Raw genomic sequence first — 14,760 nt, forward strand, 5'->3', positions numbered from 1 at the left:
TCCTATTGAGAGACATATGGATTATTTCTTGTTTTTTGCTATTATAAACAATGCTGCAGTAAATATCATTTGTGTGTGTATCTGCTGTCTCATGTACTTAGGATTGATATCTAGGAGTGGAATTACTGAGACAAAAGTTGTGGATATTTATGTTTTGCCAGTTGTTCTAAAGAGTTGATGAATTTGTAGGGCTGAGGATTCCTCATCTCAGATGACATAAGGTCCTTGTTACACTCTATAAGTGCCCTGAGTTTCTCCTTTGGAGCACGGGTCAGAATTATATTTTATTGTGTGCTTGTTTTAAAACTTCCCCTCTCTCCTCTTATTTCCCCCCTAAAAATATAAGTTCTATATGGACAGGAACATCATTTCTGTATTATTCATATTCACATCTCTAGCATCCAGCAGAATTCTTTACAAATAGTGTGTACTCAGTAGGTAATCAGTATCTCCCACATCCTCACCAACACTTAGTGTTGTCAGCATTTGTCAGTCTGACAAATATTATATCATAGATCAGTTTTTTACTGTATATTTAAAAATTATTGAGTGAGAAACTTTTTTTTTTTTTTTTTTTTTGAGACGGAGTCTCGCTCTGTCGCCCAGGCTGGAGTGCAGTGGCCGGATCTCGGCTCACTGCAAGCTCCGCCTCCCGGGTTCACGCCATTCTCCTGCCTCAGCCTCCCGAGTAGCTGGGACTACAGACACCCGCCACCTCGCCCAGCTAGTTTTTTTGTATTTTTTAGTAGAGACAGGGTTTCTCCAGGTTAGCCAGGATGGTCTCGATCTCCTGACCTCATGATCCGCTCGTCTCGGTCTCCCAAAGTGCTGGGATTACAGACTTGAGCCACCGCGCCCGGCCGAGTGAGCAACTTTTTACCTATATATATTAGCCCTTCATATTTCCTCTGTGTTTTTTTCCCCCGTTTTCAAGTGGGCTCTTTGTCTTAGAACGGATTAAAAGAGCTCTTCATATTTTAGTGATAGCAGTTTATTAATCATATGTATTGCAGATTTTTTTTTTCCAGTTTTTTGTTTGTTTCTTGAATTTGTTTATGGTGTTTTGGGTCATATAGAAGTTTCAAACTTTGTTGTAGTAGAGTTATAAATCTCTTCTTTATGGCTCTGGACTTCATGCTGTGTGTAAAAGGGCATTTCCCACTCTCTGGCTGTATATTTTCTCCTAGTACTTTTTGATGGTTGTGCTGAATCTACATTGTCAACATATATAAACAATTCTTACTTTGCTGTTTCCCTTATAATAATCATTTTGTCTTAGTCTGTGGGTAAATGTGTATTGAATACTTACTACCAGTCCTTATGGTGAAGTCTCTCTAGACATTTTACTTGGTAAGGTTTGTTTTCTAGGAGAGTCCTCAGGAAGAGTCCACAGCAATAATATTCCCTGAGTTCTTCCATGCTCATAACAGTTTTATCTATGATCCTTATACTCAAGGGTCTGTTTGGTTGGTTGTAAAATCCATGGCTTATGTTTTATTTGCGTATCTTCAAGATGTTACTCTATTGTCTGTTGCGAAAATCTGATGAGAGTCTAATTTTTTTTTCACTTATGAGGAACTTGGGTTATTTTGCCTAGATGCTCAATGGGTTTTTTTTTTCTTTATCTTTAAAATCTCATATATGGTGGCTGTAATCGGTGGGCATTACAGGTGCCTTTGAGATGGTGTGACCTTCCAGGGACATCTGTATCCCGCAGAATGTCTAAGGTGGTACATCCTAGCTCTGAGCACGTTCCTCCGACTGAGCCCAGACTTGGCAGAATTGGCCAGGTGTGTGCTCATAGTTTGTGGTTTGAGACTGTGGCAGTTTTTCCTACTTTATCTGATATGATGCTTTCTAGCGTTTTTTGGGCTGGGGGGTCACAGGTAAGGTGATGCAAAATAACTCCTACTCTCTTATTTTCAACTAGAAAGTAATTTATATCTTATTTTGTTTTGTCTGGCTTTTCCTCCCCTCCCTTGGAAGATAATGCTTATCTTTCTCAATTTATCGACTTGAGAAATAAATCTTTTGGTTATACCTTTCTAAAAAAAAAAAAAAACCATTAGCATAGTAATATTACTTCACACTTCCTGTACCTTTATCTCCAGTTTTTGTGATGCTTTGAGAATTCTTTTTTAAAAATTTAAGTTTTAATTTTTTTTTTTTTTTTTGAGACGGAGTCTCACGCTGTTGCCCAGGCTGGAGTGCAGTGGCGCGATCTCGGCTCACTGCAAGCTCCGCCTCCTGGGTTCACGCCATTCTCCTGCCTCAGCCTCCTGAGTAGCTGGGACTACAGGCGCCCGCCACCGCGCCCGGCTAATTTTTTTTTGTATTTTTAGTAGAGACGGGGTTTCACTGTGGTCTCGATCTCCTGACCTTGTGATCCGCCCGCCTCGGCCTCCCAAAGTGCTGGGATTACAGGCTTGAGCCACCGCGCCCGGCAAGTTTTAATTTTTTAAGAGACAGTTTCTCGCCGTTTTGCCTAGGTTGGGTCTTGAACTCTGGTCTCAATTGATCCTCCCACCTCAGCCTCCTGAGTAGCTGGGATTGCAGGTTTGAGCCACAGTGCCTGGCAGAATTTTTGTTATTATTATCAAATTAATGTTTTTTTACATTGCTAATTTTTCTTTCTAGGCTTCTTAAAATTATGTCTAATTTTCTATCCATAGTTAACCCAGGCCATGAGATTTAATTCTATTTAGATTTAATTCTGCACCTAACTGGAACTGGTACTATTGCTAGTTCATTCATTGATAACATTGAATACCCTGAACTATGCACTGTTCTATGTGCTTGAGATAAAGAAATGAATAAATAAACAGAAATCCCTGCCCCTCTGGAATTTATGTACTAGAGGGGGTGGATGAATGTAATAAATAAGTAAGTCTTATAATACATTAGAAGAGAACAAGTGCTAAATTGTAAAAATAAAAGTGGAATAGGGTGAGTGAGGTCCATGGGGTAAAGGAGAGTACGTAGAATTTAAATAAGGTGGTCAGGGAGGGCCCCATTGAGATGCTGACATTTGAGCAATGACCTAGAGTACGTAAGGGAGTTAACTCACTGCAGGTGGAGGAGGCGGCCAGAGCCAAGACTCAAGGAGTCGCCTTCCTGATGTGTAGGAGGGGCAGTGAGGAGGCCAGGGCTGCAGGAGACATGGCACAAGGGCCCGGAGGGCATATGGGGTGGGGATTGGGAAGGGCTTTGTAGACCAGTGCGGACTGGAGGGCTCTGACTTGGGTGTTGATGTGGTCACTCTTGATGCTGAGAGTAGACTCCAGGGGACAAGACTGGGAGGAGGCTATTGCAGGAAGGCCAGGCGAGCGATGCTGATAGATGGGACCAGGCTGGTTTGAAGCTATGAAATTTCCACTAGTGAGCACATTATGTACATTTAACTTTTTGGTCAGCTGGATTAGGGCTACATTTTCCTCAAGGATTCTTGAGTGTGAGAATGCTTGCGTTCTTTCATGTCATAAATGCTTGTGTTCTTTCATGTCTTTCATGGCTTTTTGCTGCCTTTAAATAATGCATGACATTCTAACTTGGTAAAGATGTGTTGGGTCACTTCTCTCCCTTCTGGCTGAGTAGGCAGCATTCTTTTGTCTTCAGACTCCAGTGTTCTGGAGAAGACTGCAGATGGTCTGCCTTTTTCCGCATTATGGGCTGCCCACGTCTTTCTCTGTGTTGGTAGAATCGCCAGCCTTGCTAGATGTGTCTTACCCTGATTGGACTCTACTGATTTTTCTTGGCATATGCTGAACCCTTTCAAGCTATAGATTCAGTTACTCAATTTCCGGAGAATTTTCCTGTATTATATCTTAAATTTTCTTTTCCTGTGTCATTTGTTTTGTTCTCTTCAGAATTAGCAGTTGTGTGTCTGTTGAATGTTTATCTCCCATATCTAACTTTCCTTTTTTTTTTTTTTTTGAGACGGAGTCTCGCTCTGTCACCCAGGCTGGAGTGCAGTGGTGCGATCTCGGCGCACTGCAAGCTCCACCTCCCGGGTTCACGCCATTCTCCTGCCTCAGCCTCCCGAGTAGCTGGGACTACAGGCGCCCGCCACCACGCCCGGCTAATTTTTTGTATTTTTAGTAGAGACGGGATTTCACCATGTTAGCCAGGATGGTCTCGATCTCCTGACCCCGTGATCCCCCCCGCCTCGGCCTCTAACTTTAATCACTTTCATGGATTTCCTATATTCCATTTCCCCAAATGAGTCTCCGCTTTCACTGACTTCTTCAGCAATTCCGCTTCACTTCTTGCCCTTCTTCACGTCATGTTCATCAGGGAATGGTGTTCGTGCTTTTCTCCATTGGTGTCCTTGACGTCCCTTATCTTCCTTCAGTAAGGAGCAGGGCCCACAGGGCAGGATAGTCCTTGCTTTAGCCTGTCACTAAGCTGAGATAAATTTGAAAACGGCTCAAGATCTAGAGAAGTGAGTCTTGATTCTTGTCGTCTTCCCTCGATCTTGTTCAGCAAATTCCTGTCTCGGAAATAGCCTTTGTGTCTGTCGTTCAGGGTGGAGGCCATTCTCCACTCTCATTATAGGTTGAATTTCCTTCTCTGTTTTGACTTTAACAGAAGGGGAGAGTAGATATTTTTTCTTTTATAAGAATTCCCAGGGCGGGGTGTGGTGGCTCACATCTATAATCCCAGTACTTTGGAGCTCGAGGCAGGTGGATTGCTTGAGCCTAGAAGTTTGAGATTAGCCTAGGCAACATAGTGAGACCCTGTATATACAAAAATACAAAAATTAGCATGATGGCACGTGCCTGTAGTCCCAGCTCCTCAGGAGGCTGAGGTGGGAGGATTGCTTGAACCCAGGAGGTTGAGGCTGCAGTGAGCTGAGATCGTACCACTGCATTCCAGCCTGGATGACAGAGTGAGACCCTGTCTCAGAAAAGAAAAAAAAAAAAAAAAAAAAATTCCCAGACATATAGCTTGAAAATTATCTTTTGTAAAAAATAACATATTACAGTATATAAAATTCAACATGTTTAACAGGGGGAAGGAGGGAAAAGAAGATTATCTTCTGCCCCTGTCCCTTAGCTTCCAGTTCCCAGCCCCGGGAAGCACAACCATATAGAACATATTCCTAGAGTGGAATTGCCTTGTCAAAGGATGTATGCATTTGTACATTTGATAGACACTGCCAAATTGCTATCCATAGAAGCCGTCAGTATATATATGCTATCAGCAAAACATGAGAGTGCCAGTTTCCTCACATTCTCACCAACATGATGATGTTCGAAGCGTTTCAAATTTTTGCCATTCTAATAGGCAAAATAGATTTGAAAGTTTTATTTAGCATTTCCTGTTAATACAGGTGGTTGAGGAGCCAGGTGCGGTGGAGCACACCTGTAGTCCTAATACTATCATTTGAGCCCAGGAGTTCGAGCCCAACCTGGGCAACATGGTGAGACCCTGTCTCTCAAAAAATAAAGAAGTAAAAGTCAGTCTGAGCATCTTATGTGCTGAAGAGCCGTTTGTATTCACTGTGAACTACCTGTTCGTTACCTATCACATTTTTATTTTGGGTTAGTGGTGGCTTTTTCGTTGGGTTTATATAGGTACTCTTTATGTGTAGGAAAATTAACTCGGTCTGGATATGAGTCAAGTTTTGTTTTCCCAGTTCATTCAACTATGATTATTTAGTTGTGTTTGTGCTATGTTTTAGGTATGTAGAAAGATTTGGTTTGTATGTAGGTGATTTTCTCTTTTATAACTTCGGGGTTTTTATATTATAGGCATTCCCCATGCTAAGAGTCCACGGATTCTATGGTGTTTTCTTCTGCTAATTGTATTATTTTCATTCTAAAAAAATTTTTATTTATGTATTTTTTTGAGATGGAGTTTCGCTCTTGTTGCCCAGGCTGGAGTGCAATATCTCAGCTCACTGCAATCTCTGCCTCCCGGATTCAAGCGATTCTCCTGCCTCAGCCTCCTGAGTAGCTGGGATTATGGGCATGTGCCACCATGCCTTTCTAATTTTGTATTTTTAGTAGAGATGGGGTTTCTCCATGTTGGTCAGGCTGGTCTCGAACTCCCGACCTCAGGTGATCTGCCCACCTTGGCCTCCCAAATTGCTGGGATTACAGGTGTGAGCCACCACGTCTGGCCAATTTTTTTCTTGTAAATATTTGGTGCTCCTTCAGTTACTCCTGGTGTTGGTAGTAAAGTAGGGTGCCCAAGTATGTTTTTCCAGATGCTTATCCTGCTGTCTGAACACCATTTGTTGGTTCCTTTGGAATACCAGCTGTATCATATATTAAATTCCTGTAATATCATATATTAAATTCCTGTAATTCTTGGTCTAGTCCATGTCTGTTTGTCTATTCATGTACCAATATCAAACCTTTTAAAATTTAGGCTTAAAATATTTTTTAAAATGCAAAGTCAATAAAATCATTTTGGAGGGAAGTCTTATGGGAATATTTCAGTAGTTCCTTCGAAGTAAGATGTTGTAGATGATTCTTCTGAGCACAATCTGCTATTCATTGTTAGGGCATGTGTTTACTTACCTACTTTGAATTGATTTTGCTGACAGAAGTAAGGACTCTTGGATGGTCCTTCTATATTCTCCTACCCTGGCTCCCTGGTAATGTGGAAAATGAATTTTCAGGTAAAATTGGCAGAGTACATTAGGAGTATATTAACATGAACTGGCCCAACGTAGGCTCACACTTGATAGCTTCATCTTAGTAAGCATCCTTCTTTGATTAAATAAACTGGCTGTGGATATTCTCCAGGGAAAAAGCTACTGCTTATTCTTAGAAAACTAATGTATACATGAGCTGGTAAAGAGGAACTTCTTTAAGCACAATTTTAGAGTTATAGAAGCATATATTTGTTGTTATGATCTTGCAAGTTTGCTAAATGCTTTACTGAAAATAGCATGCATGGAAAAACATAGCACAGTATGTCCCAAATAAGCACTTGGTCATTTCTTTTCTTTTTTTCTTTCTTTTTTTCCCTTCACACAGAGTCTTGCTTTGTCGCTCAGGCTGGAGTGCAGTGGTGCAATCTTGGCCCACTGTAACCTCTGCCTCCCTGATTCAAGCAATTCTCCTGCCTCAGCCTCCTGAGTAGCTGGGTTTACACGGACCTGCCACCATGCCTGGATAATTTCTGTATTTTTAGTAGAGACAGGTTTCACCATGTTGGCCAGGCTGGTCTCGAACTCTTGACCTCAAGTGATCTGCCCGCCTTGGCCTCCCAAAGTGCTAGGATTATAGGTGTGAGCCACTGTACCCAGCTAGCACTTGGTTATTTCTTTAAAAAACTTATTTAAATTCTGTCCTGAATTTGTTACATGCTTTCTTTTAAAATGTATGTTTAGGTAAACATCTGTTTTAGTGCTTTTTCTTCCTTTGAATTTTTTCATTTATTTATTTATTCATTCAACAAATATTTATTGATTACTTGCTCTGTGCTAGATAGCGTTTTAGGTACTGATATTCAGCAGGGAACAAAACAGACAAGGACCTTGCTTTTATTGAGTTTATAATCTAGTGGGGGAGATCAGCAATAAATAAAAAATTGTCAGGATGTGATTAGTTTTATGGAGAAAATCAAGCAGGGTGGGGTGAAAGTGATTCACTTTGGGGGCAGCATCCAGTGGGAGGTCAATATAGTTACGCTGAGCCTTAGTTACCTTTTATTAGAAAGGCAATGTGGGAAAATAGGAGAAACATGGACTTCAGAGTTTGATAAGCTCCTGTACGAATCTCAGATTTTCTACACGCAGGTTGTGTGGCCCTGACCAAATTACCTAACCTCTCTGACCCCCATTTCCCCAACTGTCCAAAGGGGAAAAAAGAATACCTGACTCCTAGTGGGTTATTAAGGATTAAATGTGACAACTTCAACAAAAAACCCTAGAAGAATGTTTGACCTGTAATAGTCACTTTATAAATAGTAGCTAAAATATTATCACTTCATCACTTTGTTCATTAAAAGTTTTTTAAGAAGTTTACCCATTATTTCATGAGTTTTAATATCATGTGCCTAATAAGATGGTAGGTTTTAACCAAAGCACCCATAAATGGCCATTTGTGCCAAATATCACCATGGTAACTGCTAAAATGGGGGGATTGTTGGTATTAGTGTATTCATTTCCAGGAATTGTCATAGTTTAATGTTCATCTGCAGTTGGTCACATTTTGTTGAGGTCATAACAGAAAAGGAACTACATTTGTATTGAACATTGTATTGGAACAAATTTTAGTACCTCTGAAAGGTCATACATCATAGAATCTAGACATAAAACCAGAGTTCTAGCTCAGAAACACCAGTACTACCACTATTTCATCTGTCCCACGTTGAGGAATATGACAGACTCTGGTTCAAAGGTACTTTAATGCCTTATCCATAGTCCTAGAGGCCTAGGCTGAAATTCTACTAGACCACAGGCTGGGAGCAGTGACATCTCCAAGATACCAAGTCTGTCAGGGTCACCGATGGAGATTTCCATAGAGGAGGTTCTCTGGCCTAACTGAAGGCATCACTTCTTAGATAGGTGGCCCAGTCAAACACTATCCAAGGAAGGAGCATGGGCTCTAGAAAGATTTAGGGACAGAGTAGCAGATACACCAGAATGCTAAAACCTGGAACAGGCCAGGAAGACAAAACAGCAGTCTGCATATAGCAAAAAGAGAAGGAAGGAAGATACAGGTAACAACGAAATGGATGTGAGATGAGAATCTCAACGTGAGGTCACATCTCTATTCCTAACACACACAGTTTGTTACCTATCCGTTTGCCCTAGAGACAGGGCCACACTAAATAGCACCCATTCTTTCTCATTTTCCTTATCCCTCAAACAAAGAAGGGTCCCTCCCTTGGCCCCAAGTCAGTGGGTAAGGTATTCTGCCAAGACCTTTTTCAACTATCCCCTATCATTTATGTTTTTTACTTCTCCCTGTCTACTGATTTATTCTCCCTCTACCTCAAAACATGCTCATATACTTCCTATCTTTAAAAAAGAAGTCCACCTAAATCTCCTACTCTGACCTTTAACTCAGCAGTTAAAGTTCCTTTCATGGTTCACTTTTCAGGAGGAATCTGACTCCACTTCTTTTACCTTTGAATTCCTCCTTAATTCTGTGATCTCCTTAGTTCTGTGAGCTTCCTCTATTCTTGCTAAAGTCATGACTATCTCTGGGTATGTTCATTGCCTATTGGACATTTGAATGTCTCAGGCATTTCAAGTTCAGCATTAATTGAACCCGTTATCCGCTTCCCTAGTGTGATGATTTTAAAATATATCCACGAATTCTTTGACATTTCTTATTTCAAGAGGTGGAGCTTAGTTCCCTTTCTAACTAATAGAATAAGGCAGAAGTGAGAGTGTTAGGAGTAGGTCCATAGTGTTAGGAGTAGGAGGAACACTATGGCTTCCTCCTTGCTCTCTCTCTCTCAGTTCACTTGTGCTGAGAGAAGCCAACTGCCAGATGGGGAGGATGTTCCAGCAATGCTATAGAGAGGCTCACTTGGCAAGCAACTGAGATCTCCTGCCAACAACCAGCACTGCCTTGTCAGGCAGGTGAGTGAACTCATTGGAAGTGGACCCTCCAGCCCCAACTGAGCCTTCAGATGATGCACTCCCAGCTGACATCTTGATTGCAACCTCATGAGAAACTCTGAGCCAGAACCAGCCAGCTAAGCCTATCTTAGATTCCTGACCCACTGAAACTGTGAGATAAGCCTTTGTGTTTTAAGCTGCTAATGGTTGTCAGTGATTTGTTACACACTACCATATAACCAATACACGTGGCAAACCTTCTGTATTCCCAGTCCTAGGGAAAAAGAGGAAACAGCCCCTTCCTCTCCAAGATCTAACTGGTGACCAAGTCCTGTTATTTTCTTCTAGGTATCTGTTGATTCAGCCTGTTCTGATTTTCCTAGTCACTCTCTCAGTTTATTATTTTTCATCTAGACTGTTTCAGTTGCCTCTTAACAAGTTTCTTGCCTCCAGCTTCACTCCTTTTTAATCTATTCCCCATACTGCCATAAAAAGAAATTCTAAAATGTGAATTTGAGCATCTTTCTTCTTTGCTTGAATTGTCCCCATTGACTAGAGTTAATCAAGCCCAGTCATCTTAAGCAATGCAGGCAAAGCTGTTTGAGGTTTGATCCCAGTGTGCTTTCCAGCTCCCGTGTCTCCTGCAGCACTGAGTTTAGCCATCAGAAATGGCTGGTGGGTCCCAGAATCTGCCACGGCTTTTCCTCTTTCTGTGATTGGTGTGTGCAGTTCTCTCTAGTTTTGGAAGGCTTTCACAACTCTTTGACGCTTTCTCTATTTTCTGAAAGTTAAACGTTCCTCCTTTCTTCTGCAGTCCCCAGTGGATACCTGTGTAATTGCTGTGATCACATCACTGTCATTGTCTCTCAATGTCTGTCAGTTAGACCAAGAATTCCACTAGATGAGGGTCGATGCTCTGTTCATCTCTTTTTTGTTGTTGTTCTTGCATATCTGATCTTTTTAAATGTTTGACATACTTTTTCTTTTTTTTGGAGGGGGACAGTATCTTGCTCTGTCACCTGGGCTGGAGTACATTGGCGCAATCATGGCTCACTGCAGCCTTGACCTCCTGGGCTCAAGCAATCCTCCCACCTCAGCCTCCCTAGGAGTGTACCTCCACAGCTGGCTAATTTCTGTGGAGACAGGGTTTCACCATGTTACCCAGGCTAGTCTCGAAGTCCTGGGCTTGATATTCTTTTTTAACTTTACTGTGGTAAGAACACTTAACCACATTTGTTGATCTACTACATTTGTTGATCTACCCTCAACAAATTTTTAAGTGTACAATACATTATTGTTGACTCTAGGTACAGTGTTGTACAGTAGATCTTGAGAGCTTATTCATCTTGCTTAACTGCAACATTATGTTCGTTGATTGGTAACTCCCCATTTCCCTCCCTGCAGCTTCTGGTAATCTCCATTGTATTTTTTGATCCTATGAATTTGACTATTTTTGGTATCTCATATAAGTGGAATTGTGCAGTAATTGTCTTCTATGACTGCCTTATTTCATTAGCAAAATGTCCTCAAGATTAATCCATGCTGTTGCATGTTATAGAATTTCCTTTTTTTTTTTAGAGGCTGAATAGCATTCCATGGTATGTGTATACTACATATTGTCTACCCCTTCGTCCACTGATGGGCATTTAGTTGTTTCCACATCTTAGTTTTACTTCTTTGAGGAACCTGCATACTCTTTTCCATAGCGGCTGCTCCATTTTACATTCTCATAAACAGTGCACAAAAGTTCCGGTTTCTCTACATCCTCGCCAATAGTTGTTGTCTTTTGATTTTTTGGTAACAGCCATCCTGACAATGTGTGTTCTGTTCGTTTTAAATCTCTAGCACCTAATGGGATATTTGAAGAGGGTACCTGAAACTTTTAGTCTAGCAGATAGGGAATTTCATATTAGCAGAGTCAGAATATAAAAATGTAACTTTACCTCTCTATACATGATCATAACTTCACTCTCTAGCCATTGTTTTTCCACTAAAGGCAGTGAAGAGTCTTTGGGGATGAGGGTTCTGGCCCCGTCACTAATGCTTTCATTGGCCATGAAGGCTTTGCCAGTTGTTGGTGCCATCCATTCCTCTGTGTTCCCTTTCTCTTTATGTTAGTCCCACTGGGCCCCCTCCTTTCTGACTGTGAGAATTCTCCAGGCTTGCAGGCTTGTACTCAGCTGTTTCAGTGCCTCTCTGGGGCATGCACCCTGGGATGTGCTGTGTGGGTCTCAGACCTACCCTTCGGATGCAGGGGCTTGCCCAGGGCTGAGCCTCTTTAGGAGGACTACACTCTGGGAAGAACCAATGATGTATCTGGGATTTCTGTTAGCTAGATCTCTTATAAATTCCAAGTCTTAGTTTGGGATGGAAAGAGGTAGAGGATCTGGACTTTAGAGACTTAGCAGCATCTTTTTTTTTTTAATACTTTATGTTCTACATGTGCACAACATGCAGGTTTGTTACTTATGTATACATGTGCCATGTTGGTTTGCTATACCCATTAACTCGTCATTTACATCAGGTATATCTCCTAATGCTATCCCTCCCCACTAAAGAAAAATACTTAGTTATTCCAGTGGAAAACTGTGGTTCCAAGAGATATCTGCTGTGCATTTATGGGCCTATTTTAGAGCAGAATATCAAACTATTCACCATAATTTAAAAAATAATATTAAATAATTAAAAAATTGGTACAGCCTGCCAGGAGCTCAGTGTGCAATGGCGACATCAAGCCTGTGAGGCCACCTGGTGCGGCTTGGGAACCCGCAGAGGCCTGCGCTGAAGCAAACCCCTCATGCTAGCTAACTGTGGCAAGGATTGGCATCCGGAGAAGGGCGAGGCTGCTTGTATCATGGAGTGTCAGCTTGCTGGAAGCCGAATGAATTCCGCGATGATATGTGCAGAAAAGAGATCCAGGGCTTTTTCAATTGTGCTTCAAGGGCTTAGGAGGCCCCCCAAATGAGATCAATACAGGAGACCCTGGGAGAGTCTGGGAGTTTACCTCCCAAGAAATTGAATAAGTTGTCACAGAGGCTTCCTTACAAACCTCACCTAAGCTTAAAATGGAGAAGCATTTTCAATGATTTCTGAACTATAGTTTCTGACAATTATGCAGAGGTATTTTACAGACGTTTGCATTGCTATGACCTCTTTGAAGGATAGAATGAGGCAAAATACTTTTTCCAACCTTGGGAATCATAGTATGGGTAGAAGTTATGTTTTATCTTGAAGTAAAATCCTCTGAAGAGAAAAAAGTAGTTTAAAAATTAATTATACTTTTTTATATTTATAAGAGCGATCACATTGTTTGTGATCTTTGATAGTATCTATAGCCCAGGACAAATTTCCAGAGCCATTCCATTTCTTTTCTTATTCTGTTTCCATTGAAATAGAAAGCCGAAACCAGAATGATAGGTCATCAGGAATGATAACAAGTGTTTTGACTCTAACTGATCAATCTGAATGTGCATTCAGGTTAAATATGGATGCAGAGATTATAGTGAATTTTTTTTACTGAAGGCCACTTTCGGCATTCTTTCAGCTGCTGAGTTAACAAGCATGTCACACTTAAAAACAGGAAGGTTGGCCGGGTGCAGTGGCTCACGCCTGTAATCCCAGCACTTTGGGAGGCTGGGGTGGGTGGATCATGAGGTCAGGAGATAGAGACCATCCTGGCTAACACGGTGAAACCCCATCTCTACTAAAAATGCAAAAAATTAGCTGGGCATGGTGGCAGGCACCTGTAGTCCCAGCTACTCGGGAGGCTGAGGCAGGAGAATGTCGTGAACCTGGGAGGTGGAGCTTGCAGTGAGCCAAGATTGCACCACTGCACTCCAGCCTGGGCAACAGAGCGAGACTCCATCTCAAAAAAAAAAAAAAAAAAAAAAACAACCAGGAAGGTTAAGTGTTTTTTGTTTGCTTGTTTTTGTTTTTGAGACAGGGTCTTTGTCTGTCACTCGCCTAGGCTGTAGTGCAGCATGACAATGGCTCACTGCAGCCTTGAACTTGAGGGCTCATGCAATCCTCCTACTTCAACTTCCAGAGTAGCTGGGATTACAAGCATCTGCCACCATGCCTGGTTAATTAAAATCTTTTTTTCATAGAGACAGGGTCTTGCTATTGTTGCTCAGGCTGGTCTCCAGCTCCTGGCCTCAAGTGATCCTCCTGGCTTGGCCCCCCAAAGTGCTGAGATTACACATGTGAGCTACCACACCCAGCCCAAGTGTTTCTATTTAGTTGATAATGGCGAGTAGATTCCTAATCCACTCTTCGATTGCATTTGATTCTGGAAAATGTTTCTTTATATCATTTTGCAGCATTTCAGTGTAGTTTTTAAATATGCCAATCATGTATCAAAAAATGTATTTCTGGCCGGGCGTGGTGGCTCAAGTCTGTAATCCCAGCACTTTGGGAGGCCGAGATGGGCAGATCACAAGGTCAGGAGATCGAGACCATCCTGGCTAACACGGTGAAACCCTGTCTCTACTAAAAAACATACAAAAAACTAGCCAGGTGAGGTGGCGGGCGCCTGTAGTCCCAGCTACTCGGGAGGCTGAGGCAGGAGAATGGCGTAAACCCGGGAGGCGGAGCTTGCAGTGAGCTGGGATCCGGCCACTGCACTCCAGCCTGGGTGACAGAGTGAGACTCCATCTCAAAAATAAATAAATAAATAAATAAATGTATTTCTTTAATTTGTGAAGAAAACTGTCGACTGTCGGGGAAGTCAAACTGGTGGAGATTTAGCTGCCTACATTGCAGCTTGGTCATATCATCAGGATATCATAACAGCATTAAAAAATCATGATATTTTGGCTAAGATTCAGGCTGTTCCAGATAATGATTACTGAAATACACTACTTGAGTGAATCACCTGAGATCACAGAAATGGTCTTTATCAGCATTATCAAAGTCATGAAGAAATAGTTTTTTCCTCATTTTAAATATTCCTGCTTTTAAATATCTTTGCAAACACCTTTCTCCTTAGCATCCCATGTATTTCAGTGTGGAAAAGCAGACCCTGGGACTCACTGTCCATACCGCATGTTGAAAAGGCTGATTGTCCATGACTGTAGTGTGACTTAAAATGTTTATCCAGCCGGGCACAGTGGCTCATGCTTGTAATCCCAGCACTTTGGGAGGCCATGCAGGGAGGATCACTTGAGCCCAGGAGTTTGAGGGAGGATCACTTGAATCCAGGGGTTCGAGACCAGTCTGGGCAACATGGTGAG

At 41.8% G+C, this 14,760-nt stretch overlaps 1 protein-coding gene and 1 pseudogene across 4 annotated transcripts in view; both read left to right on the top strand.

The window, feature by feature from the left end:
* SPECC1 (sperm antigen with calponin homology and coiled-coil domains 1) overlaps positions 1-14,760 on the top strand; it is a 310,488-nt gene that overhangs the window by 36,581 nt on the left and 259,147 nt on the right. The gene's annotated exons all lie outside the window — the stretch shown is intronic.
* Positions 12,251-12,622, top strand: LOC100428787 (small ribosomal subunit protein mS37 pseudogene; annotated as a pseudogene).

This window comes from Macaca mulatta, chromosome 16 (assembly GCF_049350105.2).
Source record: "Macaca mulatta isolate MMU2019108-1 chromosome 16, T2T-MMU8v2.0, whole genome shotgun sequence".
NCBI lineage: Eukaryota > Metazoa > Chordata > Mammalia > Primates > Cercopithecidae > Macaca > Macaca mulatta.